The sequence below is a fragment of the Brassica napus genome, chromosome C1 (assembly GCF_020379485.1).
Source record: "Brassica napus cultivar Da-Ae chromosome C1, Da-Ae, whole genome shotgun sequence".
Taxonomy (NCBI): Eukaryota; Viridiplantae; Streptophyta; class Magnoliopsida; order Brassicales; family Brassicaceae; genus Brassica; species Brassica napus.
Window position 1 is genome coordinate 36650963 of NC_063444.1, and position 7815 is coordinate 36658777.

At 47.1% G+C, this 7815-nt stretch overlaps 1 non-coding gene across 1 annotated transcript; it reads right to left on the reverse strand.

The window, feature by feature from the left end:
- Positions 1-748: 748 nt before the first annotated feature.
- Positions 749-855, reverse strand: LOC125581117. The gene has a single exon (XR_007318828.1). It is a non-coding gene; the product is annotated as a small nucleolar RNA R71 (small nucleolar RNA).
- Positions 856-7815: the final 6960 nt, after the last annotated feature.

Here is a 7815-nt window from a genome sequence, read left to right on the forward strand (position 1 = left end):
CGTATACATGTAATATCAATTTGGCGCCGTTGCCGGGGACCATCTTTTTACCTTTATTTTTCAGTTATTTATTTAGTCTAAGACCTCTAACTTGCTCTATCCTTTTTGTTGTAACTAATGTTCTAGGTGCATGATCAGTAGACATACTCGGAGAAACGCACAAGGAGAATTGGTTACACTTACCAACCAGGAGCTAGCAAGGTTAGAAAGAACAAATCGTCAACAGCCAAGGCAAACCGACACCACTATGGGTGATCACGCCAATCAGGATGATCTAGCTGCAGCAATGCAACTCATGCAGAAGCAGATGCAACAGTCGCAGCAGACCATTCAAGCGCAGGAACAAGCTGCTCAGCAGCAACATGAACAGCAGGCGCAGACTGTTCCAATCGGGCAGAGAAACCTTCCGTGCAACATCCCTACTACACGCTCTGCCATTGCTCCTCCACCCTGCACCAGGCAGGACTTCGAGATCAAGCCTGCTTTGATCGGTCTAGTACAGAGAAAGGTGTTCTCTGGTCTCTCTACAGAAATTCCAATGGAGCATATTGAGAGCTTCGAAAAAATCTGCAGTTTCACTCGCGCGAATGGTGTTCCACTAGACTACATCAGGTGCATGTTATTCCCATTCTCTCTTGATAGAAAAGCTGCACGGTGGTTGAACTCTCTCCCTACCGGCTCTCTCACTTCATGGGAACAGGTCCGATCAGCGTTCCTCAACCATTTCTACTCGAAGGCGAGAACAGCTGCATTGAGGAACAAGATCACCTCCTTCAGACAGCTCACTGATGAGCCTTTCTGCGACGCATGGGAGCGCTTCAATGACTATCGCAGAGAATGTCCTCACCATGGATTTGATGATGACCACCTCTTGGAAATTTTCTATGATGGAGTTGACTGGGAATTTCAGAGTGCTATGAACTCTGCCAGCAATAGAGACTTCATGACTCAGACCACTCATAGAGCGTTTGAGTTAATTGAGAACATGGCTGTTACCTCAGCCAATAAGAACGAGGAGAGTGATTGCTCCAAGAAAGGGAACAGTTCTGACACCCAGAAGATAGATGAGCTGACTGCCAAGGTTGATCAGCTACTGAAAAACAACCAAGGGCACGTTTTCAGCATGGAGCAAGCTACGGCCGGGCAGATTCAGAACCAGAACCAGCGACAACCACAGAGCAATCGACAAGCTGTTCCAGCTACCGAGAACAGTCAACCAGATGAGCTGAAGGGTCTGGGAATGATGATGCAACAGCTGTTGCTGGGTCAGCAGGATCAGGCCAAAGTGTTGAATCAGGTAACCACGGAAATGGACACCAGGATGGGCAACATGTTCACTGAGCTGAATGCCAAGTATGACACTCTTGCAAGCCACATAAGAAAGATCGATGTTCAGCTTGCTCAAACAGCTGAGAGTGTCAAGAGGCAACAATGGACACTCCCTGGAAAAACTGATAAAAATCCTAGGACTGAGCACTGTAATGCAATAGAGCAGCCGTTCGCTGAGACTGTTCTAGGCACAGAAGAGAACACAGAGCAGCCTACTAGCTCTGCAGTAACTGCTCCTGACGAATCTGCTGAGACTCCACCATCTCGAGTCTATGTTACCAATATTCCCTATCCAATTCCAACTAGACATCTGATGGATCCCATTAGTGAAGAGCAGCTAATAGGTTTTAACAAGATGGTGAGAAAGCTTCCTAAAGAACTTGCATTCGAAGATGCTCTGCAGATTCGTCCATTGCTCAAGTTCTTTAAAAACTGTAGAGAGACTCAAGAGGAGATCAAGATCCTCTATACCAAAGCACTGTCTACACCAGCACTGAAGGTATTGCCTAAGGTTGATGATCCTGGAAAGTTTGTTTTCCCATGTTGCATCGCAGGAACAACCTTCAAGGACTCTCTTTGTGACTCTGGTTCTTGTGTGAATCTCGTCGCAAAGGCTATTGTAGACGATTTGGGTATTGCTGATGTTGAGCATTCTCAGCTGACCCTGACCTTTACAAACTCTTCCAGAGCAGTCCCATATGGAACCATCCGCAGCCTTCATGTTCAAGTAGGAGAATGCGTTGTTCCTGTTGAGTTTCAAGTTGTTGAGATGAATAAGGATCATGAGATGCCTTTGATATTTGGAAGGACATTCATGGCTACTGTTGGAGCAACCATCGATATGTCCAACAAGAGAGTCTGCTTCTCCAACATCAACAAGAAAGTTTTCTACAAGGCTGTACCCACCAGATCTTCCTCATCACACGCCTCTTGCATCTCAGTGTTTGATGTAGAAAAGCTGAAGGTTGTTCCAGAGAAGGAGCATGGTGATAAGGGTGAGAGCAGGCTGTTCTCTGATGAAGATCCTAGCACTGATCCTACTAAATCAGAGGGAATTCAAGGGTGAAACAGAAAGTCCAGAAGAAAAGGGTCAAGGGAGATCCTACAATGACTTTGATACCTCTCAAGTGTGATGAGAACTCCATCGAGTATGAGGTAAAGTGCAAGGGTACCTCCAAACCGTTCTCTAAAGTCAGAGCCATTCTCACACATGAGCTGAAGGAGAAAGGGAAAGCTTCTGTGAAAGGGTTGTTGAGCAGGGTTTTGAAGCTGAACATGTCTGATTGTGGAGCTTGTTTTGGAACAGGCCCTCCTGCTCAACCAGATTGATCCCTATCACCAAGTCAAGCTAGTGACTTAAACCAAGCGCTTGGTGGGAGGCAACCCACTGGTAAGTGTACATATAAGTTCGTTTTGTTCTTGTTTACTTATTTTTTTGTTTTAGTTTATTGAGTATCAGGTCAAAAAGCAGAAAAACCCGAGATACTTCAAAAATTCTGGGTTGCAGCAATGGAACAACCTGCCCTCTGAAAAGAGCGGCTGTTCCAGGCGACCATCTGACGATAGAACACCCATAATTTTCATGGAGTGCCCGCTCCACTCAGGTAAGTATCTCAACCAAAAAAAAAATGTTTATTCTTGTTTTCACCTTCTCTCTGATTTATTTTCACACCAGGGACGTTGTGAAGTAAGTCTGGGGGAGAGTTTTCGTCGTTTACTAACTCGTTTCTTTCTTTTGTTTTTCTTTTGGGTCAATTTGAGTCAGTTTTTATGATCGAGTCAGTCAAAACTTTGTGGGAATTAGGACCTTATTCCGTGTTGATTACTGACCACCTTGTGCTTTAGTTATCTTATTCAGTGACTTTAGCAGTGACGAAAGACACACATGTGGACCTGGAACACACTGACATATCTCACTTGATTCTCCAGAAGTTCTCAGCCGATCAGGTTACACTGGGTAGACTTAACTCCACCTAACTTGAACCTAATCTTGACTGAAATTCTTCTTGTTATGGGCATTATATCAGGGAAACGAGAACACACTCAGGACTTATTATCCTTTTTGTCCATCTTGCTGATCCTGAGTGGCTAGCTCATCTTTAGCTAGTTCCCACCCTGCACCTTAGCCTGTATTCCACCTTCATGCATTTGTTTTTCAGTGTCATATGTGCAGATATGTGCAAAAAGGTCGGAGAGGAAAGGATCAACGCAGCCTCTTACTCGTTACTGCTACAGAAATTCAGCCAGAAAGGAGAACAAGCAGATGAAGGGAGCAACCACTCCATAACCAATGAACTGCGCAAGAGCAGGGGTGGAGAACCAGAATGGTCGTGAAATCAGAACCACCAGTGGCACTCAGAACGCTCATGTATTACCTCCTTCTTCGTCACATCACCATATCAGTCTTCAAAAAAAAAAAAAAAAAAAAAAGAGAAGAAAAAGATACGAAAAAACGAGAATAATGTGATGGAGAAGGGGAAGAAAGAAAAGAAACATGGAGCCACTGGAAAGGTCGAGCAAGAATTTGGTACCAAGTATTGAAGAGTATGTAGAGGAAAGTGGAAAGCAGAACAATCAGTCGCCTGCTCCGTCATCAGAACAGTCGCACCATATATAAAAACGAGTAGAGGCTGTGGACATCAATGGATCTATCCTATCTTGCCATTTTGTGTGATATCCTGAATCCTCTACAATGAAATGGTAGCCCCTAAACACTCTTAACTCCACCATTAAATAGCTTGTTCCACACCTAGACCATCTACCCTGAATAGTGCCTGTGATGAGAAGCTCACGCAACTCTTAAATGAATATAGGGAGTTCTGTCTCGATAGTGTTGCTTTTTCAGGTTTGAGATGTAGAGTATGGAGCCGATTTTCGAACAATAGTCAGTCGGGTTCCGGTAAGGGTGTGTTGTGTTGGGGTCAAAAACGGTCACGACGAAGTTAACGTCCAAATCTCCGAAGAAGAAAAAACGTAGAAAAAAATCTTCGACAAATATATTTTCGAAATAGATTCTTCTTTACGAAAAACCTTTGCGGAAGAAACGCGAATCATCGGACAAGAGCTCGAGAAGGATCGTTACGCAGAGACCAAACGCGTACTCCGCTCGGTCGCTACGTACCGACCGAGTTTGAGCCAAAGCTCAGTCGCTACATAGCGACCAAACGCCCATTCCGCTCGGTCGCTATGTAGCGACCGAGCTCGAGAAGAAGCTCAGTCGCTACGTAGCGACGAGCTCGAACCAAAGTTCGGTCGCTACATAGCGACCGAGCTCTTCTGAAACGTCGATATGACATCAGTCCATGCATTCTCGTCTACCCTTCGATGCTATCTCCCGAATACCGTAGCGAACCCATCTCACGTTCCCCGCCATTTCTAAGTTATCAATCAAACTTTACCGTAAAAACCGGGGGAAGTTCATTCTTTATCGAAAGAAGCCGTAATAAATGCTTCGAGTCGAAAGACGGCCCAAAGGGACCTAAGACACGACTCGAGGCCCAACTTACGATTTCTCAACCAACAGCCCGTAAACCGCATGTCGGTTTACGCTTGGTCCGCAAGGAAAGATAAATGTCAAGTTTCTGCGGATAAATACGAAATTTTGAAGATAATTACGAAGATCGGAAAAAATAGAATATCTCCATTTTTATGCTATGCCGGCTTAAGGGCAGAAGAGGAAAGGCGTAAACCGACCTTGGAGTCAGTATATAAGGGGTCCTAGGCGAGAGGCATGGAGAGGGACTTTTAGAGAGAAAACTTAGCACTTAGGGCAATTAGGCAACTTTCCGTTTTTGTTATTTTGAGCTGCGACTCAATTAGGTTTAGCCGTCTTAGGGTTGCTAGAACTAGGAATCTCGCCGACAGCTCTCGAGCCCAGGCTTATACCTTGTTGTAAACGCTCATACGCAAATTCGGAATAAGACTTCTCTTTGCTCTCTTCTTGCGATTTTTATACTTTATCGTTGTCATTATCGTGTTCTGATTTGCTTGGCGGTGGTATTAGCAGATATCCGGGACCTCTGGGAAATTAGGGTTTTCCTAGTTTCCTTATTTAAATGGAAATCGACAGTGCGAATTTCGGTTGCCACAGTTTGGCGCTAGAAGGAGGGGGATACGGATCAATCTAACTCTCAACCACATCACGCTCAACCAGACATGTCAACTGACGACACGGATAACGTGCAGACTCCTCTTAACGGAGGCAGCGGCACTGATCTCAACACTCCCGCAGCGGACGTATCCGCGGCCAACGCACCAGCCAACGCCGCGGCGCTCGTGCAGTTTAAAAAGATGTTCGCCACCTACGAAAAAAGGTCGGAAGAACAGGATAAGCTCGTGAGCACCTTGACCAAACAAGTTGAAACTTTAACGGCAAGGACTCGAGCAATCCTCCCCCGTGGAACCACTAAAGTCCGCGGGAAAAGACTTGACTTTGCGACCCCACTCAACAGGCCTGGAGCCGCCCAGGAACGACCTTCGGGTCAAAACCCTAGGGAGAAGTCTCCCGTCGAAAAGGGAAACTCCGAAAGCCCTCCGCCTCCCGCGAAGGCTTCGGAGGACAACGGAGTCGAGCAAGTCGACCTGGATCCTAGCGATGTCTCCAACAATACTGATGAAGACGCCGACAGACATCCAAGAAGGACCAGAAGCTGATTCACTCGGGAAAGCTCTCCGTTCGACAAACCGATGACAGAAGAGGAGGAAATCCTCTATTGGAACGAACAGGAAGAGCTGGCTGAAAAACAAACCGAGCTCACTCGCAGTAAATGCTGTCAAGCGCGGAAACCTGCTGACGAGACGTCGGATATACGCGATCTTCGCGACTATATCACCAAGACTGCGGCAGAAGTAAGAGCCGTAAAATCTCAAATCCATCATGCTACGAGCGCAGCCCCCGAGATACGAGGGTATCCGATCCAGGAAAGATCAAAGTACCGAAGTATGATGGTACGACCGATCCAAGAGCGCACCTTCAGGCTATCCACATCACGATGGGAAGAGCGAGGCTGAAGGACGGCGAGAGAGACGCCAGCTACTGCCGCCTGTTTGTCGAGAATCTAGAAGGAGCAGCCTTCGAATGGTTCGCGCGCCTTAAACGAAACTCTATCGGGAGTTTCCGACAGCTCGCATCAGAATTTCTCAAGCAATACTCTATGTTCATAGATAGAGAAACTTCCGATGTCGATCTCTGGAGTCTGTCCCAGAGGGAAGAGGAACCCCTCCGCGAGTTCATCAGCCGGTTCAAGTTGGTGATGTCCAGGGTCAGCGGGATAAGCGACAAGGTGGCCATCGACGCGCTCAGAAAGGCGCTCAGGTACAAGTCGAAATTCAGAAAATGGATATCCCTCGAAAAACCACGAACGATCCAAGACGCCCTCCACAAGGCGACGGACTACATCATGATCGAGGACGAAATGAAAATCTTATCGCAGAAGCATAAGTCGGCAAGATCGTCCTCGAAAGATGTAGACCCGAAAACAAGGAAGAAGAACCCTCGTAACGACAAGTATGTCCATCACGAGGGGGAAGAACTCCAAGAAGCACACAATTACGCGATCAGCTCGGACCAGGGCCGAACCACGGGGAATACGTGGACTCGCAATCAAGGATATGATGAAAACACCTTCTGCGAGTTCCACCAATCCCGAGGACACTCCACGACTAACTGCAAAGTCTTGGGAGCAAGGCTGGCCGCGAAGCTACTAGCCGGAGAACTCTCGGAAGTGACCAGCGTGAAAGATCTCATCCTGGAGACCGATCGCCCCCCGAAGCCGGACAGATATCTTCCCGCGGAGAGATCTCCCCAAAGAAATCAATCTGGGGATAAACGCGGCAGGAGGCCATACGACAAAGGGAACGACAACAATCGTCGTAGAGTCAACATGATCATCGGAGGATCGCAATTCTGCAACAATACGGTCTCCGCCATCAAGGCTTACCAGCGGAAGGCGGAGTCGAGCGCAAAATGGCCTACATGGTCTCCTACCAAAGATGATCAGAACTGCTCAATCACCTTCACAAAGGAGGAAGCCAGCGGGATTGATCAGCCTCACTGCGATCCGCTCGTCATAGACCTCGTCATACAAGATCTGGAAGTCGGAAGAGTACTCATTGACACGGGAAACACGGTCAATGTAATCTTCTGCGACACTCTCAATCAGATGAGCATCAAACTCGGAGAAGTAACTCCAACTCCGAAACCGCTCACAGGCTTTTCTGGCGAAGTATCGATGACCCTCAGATCGATTCAGCTACCTGTCATGGCCAAGGAGGTCACAAAAATCATAGAGTTCGCGGTAGTCGATCATCCTGCCATCTACAACGTGATCATGGGAACCCCGTGGCTCAACGCTATGCAAGCCGTTCCATAGACGTACCACCTGGGCGTCAAATTCCCGACCCCAAACGGAGTCGCAGCTATCTGGGGATGTCAGAAACAGTCGCGACTGTGCTTCCTCGCATAACACAAGTTAAGACAGATGATAA